Here is a 24,793-nt window from a genome sequence, read left to right as displayed (position 1 = left end):
TAAACATTGCCCTTTTGTTTTACTAATTTATCATTTCTTAATATTTCAGTATTTTTGAAGAAGAAAATTTCATATGACTTGTAATAATACCAATGAAAGTTTGTTGAAGTTTGCATTAGTTTAATTTTTATTGTAGTCTAAATTCATTTGTTTTTGTTTACAATTTCTCTTGTGATGTAGATATATGTCTTTAAATATCTTTTTCCATAATTATTAAACTTCTCAAGAGTTAGAGAATAGTCACAATTTGTTTTTTTGATGCCCAAGACAAAACAATGAATTTATTTATCAATGCTACTTATGTGATTTAGATTGTCAGAAAGTTTGCTTCAAAATAGTTATTACTAAATAAACATTGCTCTTTTGTTTTGCTGATTTACTATTTCTTAATATTTCAGTGTTTTCGAAGAAGAAAATTTCATATGACTTGTAATAACACCAGTGGAAGTTTGTATTCGTTTAACTATTATTGTAGTCTAAATTCATTTGTTTTTGTTAAAAATTTCTCTTGTGATGTAGATAAACATTTCGTAATATCTTTTTCCAAAATTATTAAACTTCTCATGAGTTAGAGAATTATCACGATTTGTTTTTTTGATGCTCAAGACAAAAGAATGACTTTATTTATCAATGCTCCTTATGTGATTTAGATTATCAAGAAGTTTGCTTAAAAATTGTTATTACTATGTAAATATTGCCTTTTTGTTTTACTAATTTACTTTGTTTTAATATTTCAGTATTTTCAACGAAGAAAAATTCATATGACTTCTAATAACGCTCATCTATTGCACATTAATTCTTTAGTTATAACATTATAAATTCTCTTAGTTATTACTAATTACCGCAAATGTTATTCACACTCTTCTACATTCTTTATTTAAAATATTATGAATTCTCATAGTTATTACAATAATTATTTCTATCTTTCATCTTTCCTTATATTAATTTTTGACCAATAATTTTTCATATTATTATACCGCCCCTATATATGTGATAACACGGTGTTGTTATTTTTCCTTGGACGAATCATGCTTGGTTGAATAAATTGAAAATTATTTACAAGCATATGAACTATATCTTTGTTAGGTGTATGATAAATAGGTGATTATATATATGATTTCACATATAGAATATATTCTTTAATTTTAATTTTTAATTTTTTCGGTAAAAAAAGAAAGAAAACCTTTCTCAGTTAACTATGGACAGTTAGATAACTATTTTTCATTTATGTACACAGACAATCGAGAACTCAAATATGAGAGCCAACAAGAAAAACATCATCTATTATGTTATAACTTATAAAATAAAAATTAATATACAAAAATAGTTCTAAAAAATGAAATGTACTTGGTCTCCACATGTTCATATGACATCTAAATAGATTAAGAGGAAGACACGTGCAAAACACATATGATTAGATGACAAGAAAAATACACAACAAATCTCATGTATAAGGTAATATTAGTGAGATACGACTAATTACATAATTGAACCTCATCAAATTTAAATAAATATATACATTATTGCATTTAACTAATAAATTTTTCATTGACCATCTTCATAGGTTCGTATGAATAAGAGATATATATGACGATCGACGTTGAACATTTACAAAAAATTCTGCAATATTATTTTGTTCAAAGCTTATTATTCAAATCTCCGCTTAAATTTTATGAATTGATAATCACGTGCAACACACGTGACGAAAATCTAGTATATATATATATGTCATGACCCAAAAATGGACGTGATGACACTCATCTTATCCCACCAAGACAAGTCAGTCTAAAACCCAACCATTACAATAAAATACGGAAATTTTATAATAAACTCAAAAACATCCCCAAAATTTGATTGTAAATTAATTATATATAATCAATAGTAATTGACTAATCATATATAAGTTATAGTCACCATTGGTCAACCACTGCATATGATACGTTGCCCATTATATTTTTGTACCTATTCTATAATTTCTATTATATAGGAATGTGAAGATGTGACGATCAAGGGTAGAGTAGTAATTTCACACGATTGAAAAAAATCTACTGAGCAACTCAGACAAGGACATATCTTGACTAGACTAGAAACATCCATACCTCTGTTCTCTCTTTTCTTACTCTCAACCTCAGGCCCAGCTCTCAAAAATGGTCTCTTACTCTTCACAACGGATTACACTTCATGTTTGCCCAATTCTTCATTTGTTTTTTCCTTCGGTTCATCTCAAAAAACTTTTTTCTTTATTCAAAGTTCAGGTTTGCCCAATTCAAGATTTAGTAATAAAATGAAAAATATAGAAACATCCATATGTAGCCGCTTCTTCTTGCTTTATTTGTTCAATTACCATAGTTTCTTGATTTGAGATTTAGAAAAGTGAAAACTTAAATGGAGATAAAGTTTATTTTTTGTTCATGAAAAATCTAAATTAGAGTACATCCTTTACCTAAATGGAGATAAAGTTTTTTTTTCCCATGAAAAATCTAAATTAGAGTGCATCATTTTGCTAATTTGTTGTTATTTGGGGGAATTTTTTATTTAAGGGTAAAATGATAACTATGAATGAGATTTTTTTAGCAAACCACGAACCTTTTCTTTTTTTAATTCCAAATTGTTCGTCTGTCACTTTCTAGGCAAAGTTTCAGTGATCTTCTTAAACCTTTTCTTCTCCAAAAATATAAACTCTTTTTGGTATTTCATGTCCATCGTGTCTTACCATAGCGACAATCATACAACTTCCTTTTTTTTCTTCACAAATTTCTCCAATTCCTAACTCCAATCATGAATCCAAACATCACCAAAGAGTACCCTCTCGAGAGAGTGAAGCCAAGAACGATCGAGGTATTATACCTACAAGTATCCATTCTCTATGGCTTACTTGAACAGAGACCAGAGACGTCTCTTTGATTCCAGGAACTTTCAGAATATCAAAAAATACTCACTTTTCTTCATACGTTCAACTTCTTACAAGTCGGGTATTCTCCTCTTAATTTCGTTCACTAAACGTTCTGTTTGATTTTTTCCTTTCATTTTCTGCCTTTTTTTTTTTATTATTTATTTCGTCTTTTTAAGTTCTCTTTGAATTTTTCATTTTTGGAGCTGAATTTCATGGTTGCTCAGGTTGAATTGAGCTCTTAGTGAAAACATATTATGATTGTAATTTCACTTGTTTTAGAATTCTTTTCAAATTTTAAATTATGTGTGTTCATATTTTGTTCATATCCAATCTGATTGTTCTTTTTTTTTCAGCCACAAAAAAAATCACTTTTCGTTTCCATCTCCTGTCAAGTTTTTCTATTTTCATCATTTGCACTTATTTGTGGAGGTATACTGTGTTAATACTTGAGTTCTTGAACTAATTTTTATGTCGACTCATTCTCAAGTTCATTGAGAGTTTCTATGCCTATTGTAGATCTCTAACTCATTTGATTCATGATTGGAGTTAAGGTTTGGAGGACAATTATTTTATTTCTCTAGCATTCATTTTCTACTCTCAACTTCAAAATTCAGCACAAGACTATCAAAGAATTGAGTTGAAGATTTGAAGAAAAAAATCCTAAGAGGCAAAAGGTAAGGTCAATCAACTCAACGAATCTTTCAATTCTGTTTATATTTTTCAAATATAATAAATCTTACTGTTCTTTTAAGAACCTAATAATAGCATAAGTATACTGTCACCAGGGTGATTAGTTTTCCTTAATTGAACATCGATAGATGATTCATGTATTAAGATATTGGTACAATTTTCTCATCCTAACTCCTCTTTCTCTTTTACGTTTCTTATGGTTGCATATAAATGATTTTTATATCCATGGGTGTGTAAAGAACTCTAAATACATAATTTTGGATCTTGACCTTACAATATTTTAAAACTTTACAAGCAACTTATTTAATACGTACTAAATAATATACACTTATACTTGTTGATGTGTGGAGGTCATGAAAGTTTCCTACAAAAGATTGAGATTTTTCTTTTTTGCTCAGTGAACTATACATACAAATATAGTTCATAACTTCAACATCTCCATTCTAAGTTATCAAAAACTTGACGGGGTGATGCTTTCAGAATTGAGACGCAAATGTCTAACTCTATAAATGCATGTAACAAAGTATAGTATGTATGGAGTAGTTAGCCTTTTGCGAACCTCGCCTCTTTTAGAGTCACTCAACATACACATCAAATTCTAGTTCTACGAACCCCTTGCCAGCTTGAGCTAAGATATTTCACCAAAGTAGATAATTTCATTTTGCCGAGTTGAATTCCAAACATTATTATCCAATTTCAAGAATGTTAAGATTGTCGGCTTTCTAATGACACGTTTGAAAGATTTTCAAACCTTTGAAGAAGTAAATACATCACATGATAGTACCAAGCAAACAATTGGTATGTAGTAGACATACCCTTTTTCTGTTGTTTTGTGTAATAAGTTTTTATTAACTATGCCTCTAAAATTGAAGATAAGATTTTGATCAAATGCTAGCTTAATCTAAAGTTTGTTTGAGCATGGGACATGTCATTACTGGTGGCCACCACAAGAGATAAATTTCCTTACTTGATTATCTTAAAACGTCATTTGGAACTTGTTACTCTCCGACACAGCTTTTCTAATTCTTCTTTGGATCTCTTCTTCTTCTATTTGTCGTCTTCTCTTCCAGCTTTCATGAAGGACCAATTTCATTTATATTTTATCACCATGCCAACTAAAGAAATTAAGAGATCTGGCATCGATCAATGTTTGGCGTACTAAATAATTTGATAGTTTGGAACATGTGATTCTTTTGTTATTTTAAGTCCTCATCTTTTGGTGATACATTTGACAATCAGAGCCTTTTTCTTGCACTATAGTTCTACCAAATATAAGCTATAGATTGTAGTAGAGGTTGATTCTGATAGAACATCGACTTAATAAAAAAATAAAAAATTCAAAGCAGTTTGAAAAAGGAAGGGCTATATTAATTAAAATTTTCTTCTTTCACTATCTCATCACCTAAGATTGTCACAACTACTAAAATGCCAATATAGTTTTTTTGTTTATGGGTATTTGAATTTTGGACAAATTTATTGGAAAAGGAAGACAGTTCAGTGAATGCTCACTATGAATTGTGATAGTGAAAATTTTGAGTTCTCGAGGAGTGTACGTTATTTTGATTGAAAATATTTTTATTTGATCGTGAAGGCATTTAGTTGTGGAGAAGAACAAGACAATTTTCCAGGACAATTTTGTTTGGCCAATTGAAGTTTCCTTAATTGGAAGATTTTGTCTACCAAAGAGTCGTTGCATTGTAGAGACAGTAAGAAAATGTCAGCTTGTCTATTATGCTTACAATTACAAGAAAGTAAACGAACGAGGTTTCAAGGTGAATGCTTTTCCTCCGTTAAGCTTTTTATGTTTACTTTGAATATATAATAGGTGCTTGAGTATATATTTGTGCTGCAAGAATAATTACTATTGATAAGAGAAGGCTTAAGCGAAAGAAATATCTTGTATCTTGTAGCACAATGATACAAATTCATAGTTTTGACTATTAGTTGGAGAGGAAAGAGTTGGAAGAAAGAACTAGAGAAGCTAATGTGAAAACAAGTCATTCATAAGTTCTCGCTTCGGTCATGAAGGTACTTCTATTTTGAAAAGCTTTTTGAACTTTTAGTAATTTTAAAAATTTCAGTACATTTATGTTATTTTTCAAAATATTATTACACTTCTGCGCATAGGCCTTAATGTACATGTGTTTTATTGTAGTACAAATGAAAATTGAAACAATTCTGATTTTCATCTGGCAATGAATTCATACACTCCTCTATCAGGATGTCACTTTGTAGTATGGGCTAAGCAAATACCAAATCGAACTATCACTGAAATCTATGAGCTATTTCAACAAATGAATATCATCTTATGACTGGTGTGTATGACTGCTGAGTATGACTTTATAATATAGCTTATATAAATTTTTGATTTGCAGCTCACTCTCTTGCAAGTGCTCATAAGAGAAATTCTAATGACGTATTTATAGTGGCATTTGTACTTCAGAAACTTTATGTATTTATAAAAATAGTTTGACAATATTATTATAGCTTATGCCCTTTTATTGTATGGCAACAATATTTGTTTATGATAATCAAACTACAAAAGAGAAGTCAGTAATTGTTCTTTCAAAATGATACACGTTGGGTCCGTGCATAGCACGGGCAATTCATATCTAGTATATATATAATTTACAAGATACAATTCCACCCTTCCTTAGGTATAACAATCAAAAGTAACCAAATTTACTGCTCAAATTATTTTTAAGTACTTTCAAGTGCTTCATACTCAATGTGATCGATCATTTCTTACCTTACCAACACATACCTTGAAAAACACACTACCACAAACCTAAACTCACCATGAAAAATTTGAGTTTTGAATCCAACTGTGTAACCCAATCTCTTTATCTATCAACATTAACTCATACCTTGAAGATTTTTATGGATTCACATATCTTATAGCCTATAATTGATTGCCTCTCCATCGATCTTACCATATCCTTCGTTAAAATTCAACTGTACCAGTTACCAAACTCAAAATCGTAAAAGAACTTATCACCACACTCGAGTCAAACATGTGTAGACTTCTTTCTCAAATCTTACCCAATTGTTTTTAACCAATCTGATGAACCCGTGACACTATTACCATAATAAGAGCAAACTATATAGAATCACGTATCTCTGAACCCGATTCTCAACTCTCTAAAGATATATCTTTGTCCTTTGCGATTAGAGTAAATATCTTTGTTCTCGATTGCCTTTTTCCAATGACTAAAACATCCCACTAATTCTTTTCATTCGTGACTCTGGTTCATTTAAATTATAATCGAGTGGTGTCTCAGCACCTCCTATAACTTTCCATGCAACCACGTTACTCATCAAATAGTAGCAAATCATAACATTAGATACCCGCAAGTCGTCATTACCACAAAGACAACCATTTCATCAGTATGACATTTTAAACCCAGTTATACCAATTAAAGGACTAACTCATTTTATATGAACTTTTTACTAAAATTTTCATTTACCTTCACACAAGTATACTCTTTGAGACTTCCTTTACCCATAAGCTTGTCATTCTGGTATCTATCCATTCCCTTGGACCTTAAGATGAAATCACCAGTCCTCATTTAGAACCCTCAGGATACACTTCTCAACTTAACTCATTAATATCGTATCAACGATCCACCACTAAAATCTTCTTTTACACACTGCTTAACCCCAAACATCTGCAGTAACAACCTAATTGGTTTCTCAAATGTAAATGCAACACCGAAATGAAACATATCCAATATCACTTACATTTAGTAAGAAGAAGAGCATGGAAACATCGCATAGCTCTATATAACATGAACAAGTCCATAAAAGATTTAAAAAAGGCTTTCATGTCTGTAAGCCTAAAATCAATAAAATTGATTGTAGCAATACATGAAATAAAAATGATCAGAATACAAGAGTATTTTGAATATATAAATGCAAAACACATGTTAGAGATGTGATTGAATATGAATCCATCATCTTACTTTCAATCAATAGCATAATAGAGTAATAAAGTGCAACAAAATAGCTGGTGAATATCATACATAGTAATTTAGCAATTATTGATAAAATTATTAAATTAAGAAAAAGCAGAAAGCTTAAATTTTATAACTTTTATTGGTCATCTCCATCTTTTGCCGCATATCATAACGTACTAATACCAAGACCTCATAAAAAGTTGGAAACCATACCTTTTTAAAATCGATGAACCAACCAACTAATAGAAAAGAGGGAACCTTTCTAGTATGAAGTATTAACATAACTCAAGCAATATTGGTGGTTAGAAATATATATATTTATTTATTTATTGGAATAATATTGCACTACTATCCGAAGACTTTGTGGCATACTAACCATTAATAATATTGTGTATCAACTGACGTGATAAACAATTACCTGTCCGTCTCTTGCTTTCTATGTGACTCTAATTTATAACATTGATCTATTACAAATTTAGAAAAAGAACAAAGTAGGGAGAAGACTTCTTATTCTTCTTAAATGATATTTAGGGATTCACAAATCTGATTTACAATGAAGGAAAATTCCTTTATTTACAGGGGAAACTTAACTTGCTCCCAAGTAGGATTCCTAACTACCCCTAAAAGGACTCCACATAATAGACATTCACTATAAAACAAATATGTTTATAATATATATATATATATATATATATATATATGAATATTTGTTTTTCTAAAAATAAGGAGGTTGTGGAAAGATAGTTAAAAATATTTCCAAAAAAAAAGTTAAGTTGGTTACTTCTATGTTTTTTTTAAAAATCTTATGTGTTTTCATTTTTCTTCCTTTTATATTTGTAATTTTTATTTTTTATTTTTTATTTTCGGATTTTAAATTTATTTAGTTAATTTAATAATTAAGATTATTTTTATTATTATTATTATTATTATTGGTATTATTATTATAAATATTATGATTAATATTGTCATTGTTTTGCTATAAATAAGGAGGTTGTGGAAAGATAGTTAAAAATATTTTTTCAAAAAAAGTATCACACACGTTTAAATTTTAAAACTATTTAAAAATAATTGTAAATATTAAATAGTAATTTATTATTTAACTCTATTACATGTAATTAATAATTTTTAATTATTTAAAGAAAAACCTGTTTTTTGTGGTGCTAACACGTAGGCGCTATCACTTTTCTATTATATATACTAGTATATGTGCCCGCGCATTGCACGGATAATTTAAAATATGATAATTTTATATTTAAAAATAACCAATAAAATGTATTATGCACTTAATAATACCAATAACTTAAAATTACAATGACAACTAATTTTATCCTAAAACTGACACGTGGTTTTTTGTGATGCATGTAGATTTTTAATTAATATTTACTATTTAATTTTTTATTTTAATGATAATTAGTATAATACTCTTGGAAAAAACACAAATTTAATTGACAAATCTTTTTATTTAAACTTCCCAACTTTCACTCAAAAAACCTCCTATTATATATTTAATTTTATATTTTAATTCCTATACTATAGCATCATTATTTGTACATGCAATATATTTTAATCCCTAAATTATAGCATCATTATTTGTAAATGCAATTATCTGCTAGATATTTTTTGGAAATATAGTTACAGAAAAATAGGCTAAATTGATTTGTGTTTTAAATTTATGTGAATATAAACATAAACATAAATTGTAATTCCTAAATTTTAGCAACATTATTGGGATAGTTATCTATATAAAACGTGAGAAGCTTTACATAGAATTAAAACTTATGATATGTAATATTTTTAAACTGATGTAAATGTTATTTATATTTTTTTTTATATAGTTATAGGCAATATTTTAATTGTTACCAATTAGATTTACCTATAATGTAATTTTTTGGGAAGAAACAACTTATAATTTACATAGTTAATTATAAGGAACAATTAAAATATTACCTGTAATCTTTTCAATTTAAATAAATAAAAAATAATCTCACTTGATATAATGTAGTTTGATGCCATTTATTAGTTTTTTCCTTTTCTGACATAAATTTTGTGGCCCTGATATAATTTAATTTTTTAATTAAATATATTTAATTATTTTCATAAAACTCAAAAAGGAATCTAACGTGTATGTTAAAATATAACATTTTTTTTTAAAAAAAAAAAAAAATTCTAATTTGTCTTCTAAAACAGTAACTGTTTTTCCTTTAATAAAAAAATTAAATTAATTCTATTTAATTAGTTTATAATTTAAAAATTAAAATTAGAGATTAATTGTGGCGCTGACACGTAGGCGTTATCACCTCTCCTATTATAGATACTAGTATACGTACCCGCGCGTTGCGCGGGTATTTAAAATATAATATTTTTTAAATTTAGAAATAACTAAAACAAATTATTATTGAGTAAAAAAAGTGCATGTATAATAAAAAAAATAGCGTTTTAATTTTATATATACAATTAATGCTAACAAAATTTTACACTAATTTATGTGCTATAAATATATGTTCTTCAAAGACAATAAACGTTATTTTAACAAATTCTCTTTCTTCTAGTATAATGAAGATGAATATATAGCATATCTGGTGTGTGCTCAATTGAAATTTGTGCTAATTAATTAAATTTACAAATTCATAAATCAATTTAAAATATAGTATTAAAAATTTTGTCTCTACTTTTAGCTAAAATCTAAATATAATTTACAAAGCATGTTGCAACCTTTTTAGCACTCATCTTATCTTTATATAACAAAAAAAGAAGTTAATTTTTTTATTTTATTGATAAGTTTAAAGATTTAAAAATCTACAAATTAATTAATAAATAAAGTTTACATGAAGTGGGAGAGAAATGAGAGAATAGACTACGTGCATTTAGTTGATTTGTAATTTCTTAGTTTTTTTAATTAATATTTTTTTCTTTTTTAAAAGTCTGAATTTTTTTAATAATATATAACTATTAGGTTTTTGGTTTTCGCGGTTTTATGTGACAAATTTTAACATAATTATATATCAAATTAAAATTATAATTTTCTTGGAGATAATTTTAAAAAAAAATACTGAAAATTCGAGAATTATTTTAATGATGACATGTGACACTATTTTGTAAACTATAGATTTATAATATTTTCAATTTATTCTTTTTAAAAAATGATAACTCGAAAACATTTTTGTTGATGACATATTTTTTTTATTTACAAAATACTGATTTGAAACATTTCTTTTGTCTGTCCTGTTGTATATTTAGAAGATTAATATATTAATATATATATATATATAGAGAGAGAGTTGAATTTTAAGAGATTAGGGTAGTTAGGTAAGTGGGTAAGGAATTTTAGGGATGATTTAGGTTAGTTTTTTTTTAATCTTTAACTTATTTTTTTAAAAATATTTTACCTACATATTTTAACTATTCCTTTATTACAGTTTTCTTTTTCTTCTTTTTTCGTAATTGTTTTGATTATTTATTTATTTTTATCATGACATTTTTTAATTCACTATCTAATCAAATAGTTAATTTTGTTGTTTATAAGGTTTTTATCCATTTATACTTTGTTATAAAACTATCAAGTGCCTTGATACTAGACTGCCACTTAGAAGGGAATAATCATTTAATTTTTTTTTGAAATCATCATTACTAATTATAATAATATTTTGTTTCATTTTATGTGCATAACTTTTGAATATTATCAACCGGAAAATGATTTTCGCACATTATTGTTACATTATATAATTATTATAATAACTATATCACAAATTGAGATCAAAATATTTTAATTTCATAATTATTAACAATATAAAAAAACTTAAGTATACATTTGTTTGATGTTAAGATTAATAAGAATAGTTGCAAATTATCTTATCACTATAAAGAATGTTGTGGAGAAAAATAAAATTACTTGACATTGTTAAAAATTTGAAAGTAGATGCAGAAAGAAATTTAAGTATTGTCATATCACATATATTTCAATGGTATCTAATCATCTTTTTGTTATTTATTTATTAATTTGATCTACATGCATATTTCAAAATAATGAATATTTGTAGGGAGAATATGCAAATTTTAGTTTTTAAAATAGAAACATTACTTGAACTATCAGGAAGACTTTTTTAATTAAAAATCCCATTCAGGAAAAAAAATTTACATTAAAAATCACTATTTTATATATATTAAAAACTATTTCTTTTAAGTGGAGAAAAATAAAATTACTTGACATTGTTATAAATTTAAAAGTAGATGCAGAAAGAAATTTAAGTATTGTCATATCACATATATTTCATTGGTATCTAACCATATTTTTGCTATTTATTTATTTATTAATTTGATATGCATACATATTCCAAAATAATGAATACATTTTTCTGCCAACAAAAGAAAAAGATAATAGCCATATATAAGTTAATATACCAAAAATTAAAAAAATAATAATAAATAAATAAAATAACATATATAACACAACACAATATTTTATTTACACAAATAGTAAATAATATCAAATAAAAACGTAACGACCGGTTCCCATCGTTATAGAAAAGCCAAGGGAAAATTTTTTTGGGCCGGAAAACTTTTTCGTAGTAACTTGGAATTTCCCAACCTAGTCCAGATTTGGACGAAATCGGAGTCAGTAAAGTCTAGGGAAATCTGGTAACAATTGAGAGATCCAATTATGAATTTTATCACATGTATAGATAGCTAAGACGTTAAGGAACCCCTATGATTTTACAGAATTGAATTCGGGTGAGTAGAACTTCCGAAACTGATCTTAACGTGAATAGGTACTTTCTGAGAGTGTTGTGAAATGGGGGTTTGAAACTCTTAAACCAACTCAATGATTCCGTGCAAGCCACTGTGACGGGATTATTTCTGTCAGGGCGGGGCCGCTGTGGCGGGATGATAATCGCCCTAGTGGACCAGTCGCGAGTTAAGTCGGAAATAAACCCCAAAAACGTTTTATTCGGTACTTTTCGACTTTGAGAGCTAATGAACGACCCTAGGTGTTTTCTTGACAGTTTTCCATCATTCTTGAGGCTAAAGGTAAGGTTTTCACTCCCCGAATCCATTTTTCGATCCGTAGGACTTAGTTTCGTGGGTAATTACTATTGGGGAAGGATTTTGGAACTGTTTGGATGACCCTAATTTGGATATTGGGACCATGGGTTTAAACTAGGGTTGATAGAGTTGATTGTAATCCGAGTAATTAGACATCGTTTATTGATTCATGTGTTATATTAATTGTTTGTAGACCAAGAACAAGTGGAACGAATCCAGAAAGGGAGGAATCAAGTTTCTTAGGGAATTCAAGTTTTGTTCGAGGTAAGTGATGGTTGCGATTTCATGTTGTGTGATGTATGTTTGTTCTTGCTTCATTATAATACATGTATGTATGCGAATGTTACATTATTGATCACACTAATTGTAAATGAGGATAGATGAATGATGAATGCCATGAATCATGACTTGATTGTATGATTTTGAGAATATACTTGTAATTGTGATTGTGTCTTGTTGAATGGATCAGGTGTTGCGTTTCGACACACTAACTAGGATCGATTGTCACATTTCGGCATAACCATGGGATCGGGTACCACGTACTGGCACACTAACAATTTGGGTTTGGGTTCCATGAGAGGACCATTGACTTGACATAACAGTATATCTTGAAATTGTGGAATGCTCCTTTTGTTCAAAAATGATATGGATATTGTATATGTTCGGTGTATGCATGTTATCATTATGTTGTAATGGCTTATGTATGTTGCACTTAGTAGGATAGTCGCGTGATCCTACCAGTACACTGTGGTTGTGTACTGATACTGCACTTGCTCTTTTTTTGTTGAGTACAGGGCATCTTCAGGTGGCTATTGACAGACCTCTCTTAGAATATAAGTGATCAATCGAATTCAAGGGTGAGCCAGTTCTTCTGGGCTGTTATGAGTTCTCTTTCTGTTTATGTCCATATTTGGGACTTAGACTAGTCCTTTAGATTTCTTATGTTTAAGTTTGGGGTTGTACTCTTCTACTTAGGGTTTTTGTTAGAGTTTTGGTACATTTACTTTCAGGTTCTTGGCGTTATTTTCGCATTTATTTTGTTAGACTTTTATTGGAATTTATGGGAACTCTATTTCTTTTCCTTAGCATTTAAACCTGCTTCCGTAACTTTAAATGTCTTAGTTTTGATTAAGTTGTGTAGTTCTCGACTAGCTAATTAGTATGAATGGTTCTCCTACTGAAGGGTTAGTGTGGGTGTCAATCACGATGGTATGGGTCGTGACAAAGTTAGTAATAGAGCCTAGGTTCGTTGATCTCGATGTACCAAAACAAGTCTAGGAGAGCCTTGCAAAACGGTACAGAGACGTTTGTACTTTTCTTTGAGAGGCTATAGGACTTTAGGAAATCTCTCTATTTTATCTAGTCTCCTTTCGTGCTATGATTTGATTCCAATTGGTATCTGGCGATGCAAATTGTTATCTAACCTCCTTCACTCTTATGTCCGCACATGGTTAACACTAGGTTCAACGACGTCAGAGTCGTAGCTCCCGTCAATGCCCCAGCTGAGGAATCTGCAACGAGAGGTCGCGATCGAGGCAGGGGTAGAGGAAAAGCTAGAGGTAGAGGCCGAGGAAGGGTGGCACCCACTAGGGATGGAGCACCGGTTGAAAATGCTCCCAGAAATCAGACCCCTCCTGCGCATCATGAAGAGGTAGATGAGAATATAGAGGTTGAGAACGATGAGAATGTTGGTCAAGAAGAAGAGGTGCAGGCTGAGACTACATGTATTCCTCCTTTAGACCCAGTGTTTGCTCAACATATTATGTCGTTCTTGAAATGATTGGTTGGTCTTGGAGTGCTTCCCTCTATTCAAGCAAATCAAGCTCCCACCAATCCCCCTATAGCTATCACTGTCCCCCAAGGTGGGTGGAACTAGAGTAATGACACTTTCTTCCGTCCTTTGTTGGGTCCTGTTATGATTGGTAATAAACATGAGATGTTGACTAAGTTCTTGAAGTTGAAACCGCCTGTGTTCCATGGTTCTGAGAGTGAGGTTGCCTATGAGTTCATCCTAGATTGCTATAAGAGAATTCATAAGTTAGGAATTGTCCATCAACATGGAGTTGAGTTTGTGACTTTTCAGCTTCAATGTGAGGCTAAGCAGTGGTGGGGAGCTCATGTGGAATGGAGATCTACAGTTTTATCCCCACTCACTTGGACCCAGTTTCATGCTCTGTTCTTGGAGAAGTATGTGCCTCAAACTTTGAGAGATCGTAAGAAGGATGAATTCATGGCCTTAGAGCAAGGTGGTATGTATGTGGCTTCTTAAGAGGCCATGTTCCATGCTTTGTTTAGATATGCTACGCAATTGGTGCCTACTGAGGAAGAGAGGATCCGTTTATTTATTAAAGGGCTAAATTCTAAGTTGCAGGTATTTTCCGTTCATATGACTTCTGCAAGAAAAAGCTTCAATGAGGTAATTGATTTTGTGAAGAAAGTGGAGGGGGTGAGGCGAGACGGTCAGGATAAGGCGTTGGCAAAGAAAGCCAAGAATTTAGGCAACATTTAGGGTTTTTACTCCAGAGGTTCAGGGAGACCAACACTTGCAGCCCGGCCAATTCAGTCTGCTATGCCCGTTTCTACAGGTAATTACTCTAGAACTCCACCTCAGAATTTGATTCAGGATATCCAGGGAACCGCACCTTCGACGGGCAGCAAGCCAACTTTTGATCATACTTGCTATAACTACGGAGAACCTGGGCATATGAGGAGAGATTGTCCCCACCCGTGCATGATGAATTCCGCGCAGCAGCAGACTAAGGCAGTGGTACCCGCGGGAAATGGTAATAATAGTCGAGGACGTCCACAAGGTGGGGGAGGAGGAAATCAACGAGGCCGCAGAGGTACAGTGTAGCCAGGAAGGGAAGTTGCCCGTCATGATGACAGGGCTCAGTGTTATGGCTTTCCAGGTAAGACCGAGGCGGAGGCATCTAACGCAGTGATCACATGTACTATTCTTGTCTGTGACCAGATGACTAATGTGTTATTTGATCCGGGTTCTACTTATTCTTATATGTTCGTGTGATTTGCCTCAGAATTTGCTATGATTTGTGATATATTTGATGCCCCCATCCATGTTTCTACCCCAGTTGGAGAGTATGTCATAGTCACCCATGTTTATCGTGTTTGTCCTATTTTGTTTATGGGTTTCATACTTAGGCTGATTTGGTGATTTTGGATTTGACTGACTTTGATATAATCTTAGGCATGACTTGGTTGTCCCCCTATTATGTTGTGCTTAATTGTAATACTAAGTTTGTGACTCTAGAAATTCCGGAAAGGGAAAAATTAGAGTGGGAAGGGGTGTACAAGTCTAAGCAAGCTAAGATCATATCCTCCATTCGAGCTATAAAACTGGTAGGGCAGGGTTGTTTGGCTTATTTGGCTCATATTCGGGATGTTGAGGTTGAGTCTCTATCTATTGAGTCTATTCCTGTGGTGTCAGAATTTAGAGAAGTATTTCCTATGGATTTTCCTGGTATGCCTCCAGATAGAGATATAGATTTCTGTGTTGATTTGGAACCTGGTACCCGCCCCATTTCTATCCCTCCATATCGTATGGCTCCAGTAGAATTAAGAGAGCTTAAGGCTCAAATCCAAGAACTTCTTGATAAATGATTCATTCGTCCTAGTGCTTCCCCGTGGGGTGCTCCTGTATTGTTTGTTAAGAAAAAAGATGGTAGTATGAGGATGTGTATAGATTACTAGCAATTGAATAGGGTCACCGTTCGAAACAAGTACACATTGCCTCGAATAGATGATCTTTTTGACCAATTGCAAGGTGCATCAGTTTTCTCTAAAATTTATCTAAGGTCTTGTTACCATCAGTTGAAAATTAGGCATGAGGATGTCCCAAGACGACGTTTAGAACCCGTTATGGGCACTACGAATTTCTAGTTATGTCATTTGGGTTGACAAATGCGCCTGCAGCTTTCATGAGTCTGATGAATGGTGTGTTCAAACCATTTCTTGTTTCCTTTGTTATAGTCTTTATTGATGATATTTTAGTGTATTCGAAAAGTGAGGAAGAGCATGCCGACCATCTCCGTATTGTTTTGGGTGTTCTTGGGAAACAAAGGTTGTGTGCGAAATTTTCTAAGTGTGAATTTTTGGTTGACTTCGGTTGCATTTTTGCGGCATGTAGTTTCAAAAGAGGGGTAATGGTAGATCCCCAAAAGATTGAGGAGGTTAAGAATTGGGTTCGGCCTAGCTCTGTAACGGAAGTTAGGAGTTTGGTGGGGCTTGCTAGCTACTATCGTCGATTTGTGAAGAACCACTACAAGAAAATGTACATACGACGACATTAATTTGGTGACATTTGAAATAAATGTTGGAAAATAAAGAATTTCACGACATTTAAGAACAAAATGTCATAAAACAATGATATTTGATGTCAAATGTCGTAAAAATAATGACATTTGGTATCAAATATTGTAAATATAATGACATTTGGTCCAATATGTCACTATGATAATGACATTTATCGCAAAATGTCGTTGATTTTAGCGACATTTAGCGAAAATGTCATTTAAATGATGACATTTTGCTACAAATGTCGAATATAATATGACATTTATTACAAAATGTCATTGGTTTTAGTGACATTTAGAAAAAATATCGCTTAAATAGTGACATTTAATATAAATGTCGAATATATTATGACATTTACTGTAAAATGTCATTGATTTTAGTGACATTTAGAAAAAAATGTCATTATTTTAGCGACTTTTAGCAAAAGTGTTGCTAAAATAGCGACATTTAATACAAATGTCGAATATATTACACTACTAGAATTTCGTTGTTTGCCGACTTCAAAATTGGTCGGAATGTAGTCGGAACATGGAGTTTTCCAATGACTCTCCGACTACTTTTGAGTAGTCGGCAGATTGAGCGTCGGAAAATACTTGCCGACTACCATAGTCACTACATATAAATTAAAATCCAACCATTAAAGTACCTGAACTGCTGACTACTGTAGTCGAAACGGTAGTAAAATAATATTTTATTAATTTAAATACTACCGACTACTGTAGTCGGAATACTTATTAAATAATAATTTATTAATTTAATAACGCCGACTACGGTTGTCGTAATAGTTAATCAATTAAATAATTAATTATATATATTTTGATCACTGTGGTCAGCATTTATTAATCATGTCAGTACTCTTCCGACTACTATAGTCGGTATAAATAATTAATTTATTAACTATTAGGTGGTCTTCCGACTACTGTAGATGACATTTTTAATTTTCTAAAAAATAATTCTATATGAAAGCTACTTTTAATACACAAAATTGTTGTTTATTTTGGTACAACAACTGCTAAATTATAATACCATCCATCCATACAAATTAACATAACAATACAAAACATCGAATACATTCCTAAACATTCAAATTCCACTTGATTCACATATTCACAATGGAGTCTAAAAGTTCAAGCATCATCAAAATCAAGTCTTATAAGTATTCAGTTGTTATTCAAAATGGAAGTAGATAGTTTAAAACAAGTCTAAATCTCATAGAACACTACAACATTTTAGGCTTTTAACCACCCCGATAAAGTGTAATCTAAACTGACAAAAAGTGTGGCCTTAGATAAAAAACTACACTTTTTGACTTTAGGCAACACTTTTTAGGGGGTGGCTTAAAGAAGCGTAACCTATGACATTAGGCCACACTTTTTAAATGTCGCCATAGCAGCTACACATAAAAAGCGTGGCCAAAGAGGTATTAAGGCAACACTTTGTAGTATTTCATTAACAACACTTTTATTTGATTATACTACACTTTAAAGTGTGGCCTTTGCTTTGTTATTGGTCACACTTTAAAAGTGTCACCTTTTATATCTCATCTACAACAACACTTATTAAGTGTAACTTTTCTTATGTACATGCTAAAATTTATAATTCATAAGCCACGCATTGGACGTCCCTATAGCCACACTTACGAAGTGCGGCAATATTGTGTAGAATATTTGTAGCCACAATTTTTAATTTTTAAGAATAATAATTTTGATTTGCATGTATTCAATAATCACATAATTAAATATATAAATGATATAAAGCACCAAATTATAAAATAAATCATTCTAAGATATATATTTCAAATAAACTTCGAAAAACATGTCTTGTACAACCCATACTTAGAAAGCAATTGCTTAAGGATCTCTACTAGAGACAAATGCATCCAAACATATATGGCAATAGTACAAAAAATCTTTATTGTTCACTACAATCGAGTTTACTTCTGGCCACTATTCAAATTCAATCACCCACATTTTCCTGCACATTCAAAATAAAATTATAAGTTAGAGAAACAAATCATTCTCAATACTAGTCATTGTTAACAATACCTTCCCAGTCCCTTTCATCAATAGACTCTCTGCGTACTTGGTAGTATTTGATGGAGAAATTTCCACCTCTATATTTCAGGCCAAAAGTGCCAAAACATCTTAGTACACAATACAAGAAACATTTCTTGTACCCAATTCTTCTAATGGGAAGGGAATTTGGGTTTTTATTTTTGTTTGGGTTGGATAGGGTTCGTTAAAAAATATTAATAGATCAGTTTTAATAAAATCATGTCACTTTTTTCAATTTTAAAAGATTAGGTAAATATTTTTAATTCAAAAAATATTAATCTATCAATAGTGTAAAAATAATCTGTAGTGATACAACTTTTTCTATACCATGAAATTCAGAAAAAACGATCATGTCCACATGACCTAAGAAAAACATAGTATAACAATATTATTGTCACTACACAACAATTGAAATCTCTATATAATCAGTAAACACACAACATACGTAAGAATTTCTATTTTTTTAAAAAAATCAAAATTAGACAGTAAGAGTAAACCTCTGTCCATTGGATAAACAATCATATTCACCCTTTCAGCATGTATTCCAAGACTCTTTCAGCAAATATAAATAATAAATATGGGAGAACACAACAAAACACTTAATGATCACTAACAAACAGAGAGAAGAACAAAGAATTTACCCTCAGGGGACCAACAAAAATTTGAATGACAGAAGCACCAGCTTGACGAAAGCTGAGAAATCATGACAAATTTAAGATAAGAAAAGCAAAATATATTGCGTGTTGACTTTGAATGGAGAGAAACTATTTTAAAATTGTCTATATTACAGAAAGAATGAGGGAGCAGTATATCAAAACAACATACTTGGTAAAGCTTAGGCATGCATCAGCACTAGAACCAATTTTCCTTTTTCTCATGTAAACTCAAGATCACAACAAAGTATATGCTACATGAACCAGGAGAAAGTGGAAAACAACGATTATAAAGAGTTTGTCTAAAAATAAAATCTAAATAACTGGAAGAGTATATAGAGCACACATGAGAATTATCTCAATTCACAGCTCTACAGAATTAATGACCAGCACAAAACTATCATCAATAATGAATTAAATGACATGCTAACAAAGGAGTATGCACAATGCAAACCAAAATAATCATAGGTTTTCATTGTCCATAAAGAATAATGTATGGTCTAATTTAATAGACATGCTATGGAAGGAGGAGGTGGCAGGGGAAGAAGGTGATGAAAAATTAGTGCAATACACGAAATATGAACATGAGCTCTTGCTGTGTGAAAGTTTATACCTGTAAACAAAAGTCAAATAAGTTAAAGAAGCCAATATTGATTTACTTAACGATTGCAACAATCTCGTCTTTCATTTTTTAACATTGTCCAGATAGAGAAAATGTACAGGTACTGAGCATATATGGTCCGAGTAGATGATATCCAACATAGGTTCAAGTATTAAGACACAACAATATAAACTTATTCCTCAATATACGAATTTCAGAATCTAAGGATGATGAGCTATTGGAACGTAGAAGAAAATAAATGCAGACAAAAACAAGGATTCAAAATTCTCTTGATTAAAGATAACCAAGGATGTTGTCCCATTAACCCAATTTTAATCACTTCTTGTCCTTCCAAACAAACACATGATTCTTCTTGAGTCTTACTTGATAATGTAGAAGCCTTTTTAGACATAAAAAATTATCAATTTGGATACCTTTTAAACCCTTTAGAATTGGAATACAGAAGCTTGTCGATTTACCTGATAACACCTTTTAGATATAGGATAGAGAATTTCATCGAGGTTGAGAAAACAACCACAATTTCGAAAGAAATCCTTGATGCAACTTTAAGACATCATTTGCTTAAGTGAAGCATTTCGTTCTATCCCTGATGAACAATGAAAAAAATGTGAGGGATTTTCGTATGTAGGCAGTGAACAGCCATGAATGTGAAAAATTGAGAAAAAACTCAAGTTATTTTGAAATCATTCTACAACTTGCTTTGTGAAAAATCGTTACTTAATGTATTCATTAAAGAATTACCTGCTTTAGTTTTTTTATTTGCTGTTGCTTCTTTGATGCATAGAGTCAAAACACCCCTTCAGTTCAAGCTCTTTGCTATCTAGTAAGGTCAGAAAAAACTATGGATATGAAAAGGCAATAGAAAAAACAGAAGAAAAAAAACACATAATCTATTGACCAATCATGTTTTTGCCACAAATGTTAAGCCAAGGCAATAATTCTTCTAATGTTTCAAGTAAATGAAGGGATGTGTCAAAATCAGATCTTATACAAAGTTCCATGGAATATGAACACTTCTGCGTAGTGGAAAAATAAACTCCTTTCTACAAATCTGCTGAATGCCTTGAGCAACGTCGCGTTTAATCAGATACATACACCTTTTTCAAGTGGCATACTGTGTTATCACCACACCAAGAATAACACTCTTCCTCTTTGCCCCAAAGACGAGAACTATATACAACACCTTGTGCATTTGGGTGAATTATTCATATGGTTGCTGCACATTTTCCTCCTACATTCTCTAAGATTCAAGTACAACTCCATGTTCTAAGAGCTCAGATAAAGCACTTCTCATTTTATCCACTGGCACAGGTTTTAGGACAACTCCATCCATACAAACTCTCATGCAGTTTACCTTAGTAACTCTGTCTGTGTTCCCCGTCAATGCCACAATAAGTCAAATAAAAAAAGTGGAAGGAGGTAAGATCAAAAAGAAAAGAAAAGCAACGATCACAGAGAGTCGTAGGATCATCAATCATACAAATTCGTATCCGACAATAAAACAACTGCCTTCAATTTATAACTACCTCAGGTTAAAGATATGGCTCTAGTCTAAGAAGTGGAAACTCTCAGACTGTCGGGAAATTAGCTAACAGTTTTGTCACCCAAGTTTAATTGGTGTAGTAGTACTCATTCACTAAGGGAGTTAGATCTCTATTATTATAATGTTTCTGGTGGGATACCCGATTCACTCGGAACTACTCTCAAAGCCTTAAAGATTCTAGGGCTTACTAGGTGCAACCTTGATTAGACTGTTCTCTTTCAAGTCTCCTTATCTTAGTTATTGGTCTTTAGTTCCCCGATGAATTTACAGGTCAAAATACATAGTCATTGACACCATGACCAACTTAAAGCAGTTTTTCATGACTCACAAAAGATAAAAAGGCAGTAATTCAGGTAAGACTTTTCCATTTTAATACTACTCCAGATAGAATGCGACATGAGTTGTCATGAACCATGACTCCCGTCCCCATGGATCACTAGCCATTTGTAAGAAAAAAAAAGATAATTAAGGCATATGGATCACTCCTCACACTCCTAAGGCTCCAATATATGGTCCACGCCCCTCACCCCATCTCAAGTTCCTAGAGGTGAGGCAAATTGTAGTTGTTCTTTTCTGAGTTATTATCATTAAGATTTAAGATTCTAAGCATTTGGAGAGTCACAAAAAATAGATAAATCTCTGTTTGTCGTTCAAATTCATTATTGTTAGCGCTTGGAGAGTCAGATGAGTTCTTGCCTTATTTTTCTTATACTTCTTCCCTCATGTAAAATTTCAAAAGCTCCTCCTCTCTTCTGTTTGTAAATATCACAATTTTTAGAGGGTATAATCAAATAAACAGTAATGGTGTTGACTGTGGGGATAATGGCGGCGGCGAAGGACCTAACCCATTAACAATTGGGGGATTCTGACCAAATCCTGGCCAAACACAATGTTCACATATCATTAGTTCTTGACCACAAAGCCTAGCATAGTCATCTAGTCAACTAGTTCATCCAAATACCTCTAGATCCATTCCAACCAACTCTGCAGATACTGATTTGAACAAAGCAGGAAACACTAGTTTCCGTCAAAGCACACAATAAGCCACACAGCAAACCATAACATCACTGTAATGAACTCAATGCAACTTAACATTCTATATAGACAGAAACAGAGAGCTAAAACATAGTAGAATTGAACAATTAGCTTATCAAAAGCAACATGATCAAATTCTAAAACTACAGCTCCAAATCCAGTTTACTAGTACACCCAAATCCAACTAGATCCACATCTAGCTTTATTGAAATCACAAAATAAACCATACAGTAAACCAAATCATAGCAATAAACAACTCAATGTAACTCAAATAATACTACATAAACTTGTACAAACAGTAAAACTCTATAAATACACAGAAACAACATTAAAACATACTAGAATTGAACAATTATCTTATCAGAAGTCACAATGATCAAATTCTAACACTTCAGCTCCAAATCCAACTAGATCCAAACCTAGCTTTGTTTAAAAAAAAACAGAAAACCAAATCATAGCGATGAAAAACTCAGATAGCTCAAAGTAGCAGCCAAAGGATTTCTTTTTATGAGATATGAGTTATAATCTACCATAGTATATTTGGATATGATTCTTTGGATTGTCCTTATCCAGAGAAGATTCATTAATTATTCCTAGATTTCACATTAAGAATAATTAATGTGAAAAAAATTCTAATTCAAAAAAGCCTAGGGCAAAATTAAACGCAAGAAAGCCTAGGGCAGAGAAGATTCATTAATTATTCCTAGATTCCAAAGGAGCTTAAAAATCTGGAACCAAGCAGCAATTTCATTAGTTTTGGAACAAGAAGCAGAGGGGGATGTTTCGTGAATAATCTTAATGAAGGTTAACATAGTGTCATGGAATGTGAGGCCTCAATGATCCTAGGAAGAGGCTATTGATTAAGAACATGTTACATATATGGAGAGCAGATGTATATTGTTTTCAAGAATCCAAATTAAGAGGTGACATAAGGGAGACAATCAAAGAGCTATGGGCCAGCAGGAGGGTGAAATTCGCACAGTTGGAAGCTACGGGAACTAAAGGAGGCATTATCATTCTATGGGACAGCAGTATATGGGAGGGAGAAGTTTGTGAGGTGGGGCTTATTGCATTACTGTTAGATTCCTGGGCAAAACGCAGGATTTTAGCTGGCACTTATCAGGCGTTTATGGCCCAAACAACAGGGAGGAAAGGAAAGAGGTTTGGTGGGAGCTGGGAGCAGTAAGGAGCCTATTTGATGGCCCTTGGGTGATTGCTGGGGACTTTAATGTTGTAAGGTCCCCTTCCGAGAAGAAGAATTGCATCAGAATCAATAAAGCCATGGAGGATTTCTCAGACTTTATTGAGGATATGGAACTAGAAGATCCACCTCTCATAGGGGGCAATTTTACATGGAGAAAAGGAGACAACTACGATACAGCAGCAAGACTGGATAGGTTCCTGTTCTCAGAAGAATGGGAAGTATCTTTCAGGAAAATCAAACAATCTATTATGACTAGAGTCACTTCTGATCATAATCCTCTGCTACTAGAATGTGGAAACTGGGAGAGGTCTTTGTCCTATTTTAAATTCGAAAATTGGTGGTTGCAAACTGAGAATTTTAATGAGAGAATTAAGGGGTGGTGGGATTCTGAAATTTTTTATGGGAAGACCAGATTACATTCTAGCTTGCAAGTTGAAATCCCTCAAAGTGAAGTTGAAAGAATGGAGCAGAATTGCTCAAGGCAATCTAGGTCTACAGAAACAGAACATTTTAAACCAGCTATATGATTTAGATGTGATCCAGACTCATAGGTGCTTGTCTGATGATGAGTCATTTCTGAGAGCTGTTCTGACAGTAGAGTTTGAGGAGGTGGCAAAAAAGGAGGAAGTGGCATGGAGGCAAAGATCCAGGGCTATATGGCTGAAAGAGGGGGATAAAAATACAAAATTCTTCCACAGAACAGCAAACTGCCACAAGAGATACAACAGCATTGATAGTCTTTTGATCAATGGAGCTAATGTATCAGAACCAGCAATGATCAGGGAGGAGATC

General features: G+C 31.9%; 2 long non-coding RNA genes across 2 annotated transcripts; one reads left to right on the top strand and one right to left on the bottom strand.

The window, feature by feature from the left end:
- Positions 1-2,109: 2,109 nt before the first annotated feature.
- On the top strand, positions 2,110-6,069 carry LOC107059639 (uncharacterized). The gene is made up of 5 exons (XR_001472791.1): positions 2,110-2,972; positions 3,247-3,567; positions 5,175-5,355; positions 5,494-5,611; positions 5,959-6,069. It is a non-coding gene; the product is annotated as an uncharacterized lncRNA (long non-coding RNA).
- A 12,656-nt stretch (positions 6,070-18,725) lies between these two features.
- LOC107059638 (uncharacterized) lies at positions 18,726-21,755 on the bottom strand. Its single transcript, XR_001472790.1, has 3 exons — positions 20,961-21,755; positions 19,586-20,805; positions 18,726-18,864 (listed from the first exon to the last, which is right to left on the bottom strand). It is a non-coding gene; the product is annotated as an uncharacterized lncRNA (long non-coding RNA).
- Positions 21,756-24,793: the final 3,038 nt, after the last annotated feature.

The sequence above is a fragment of the Solanum tuberosum genome, unplaced genomic scaffold, assembly GCF_000226075.1.
Source record: "Solanum tuberosum cultivar DM 1-3 516 R44 unplaced genomic scaffold, SolTub_3.0 scf00030, whole genome shotgun sequence".
NCBI classification, from domain to species: Eukaryota; Viridiplantae; Streptophyta; class Magnoliopsida; order Solanales; family Solanaceae; genus Solanum; species Solanum tuberosum.
The sequence above is the reverse complement of the archived record's forward strand: the minus strand, read 5'-3'. Positions and strand labels throughout refer to the sequence as shown.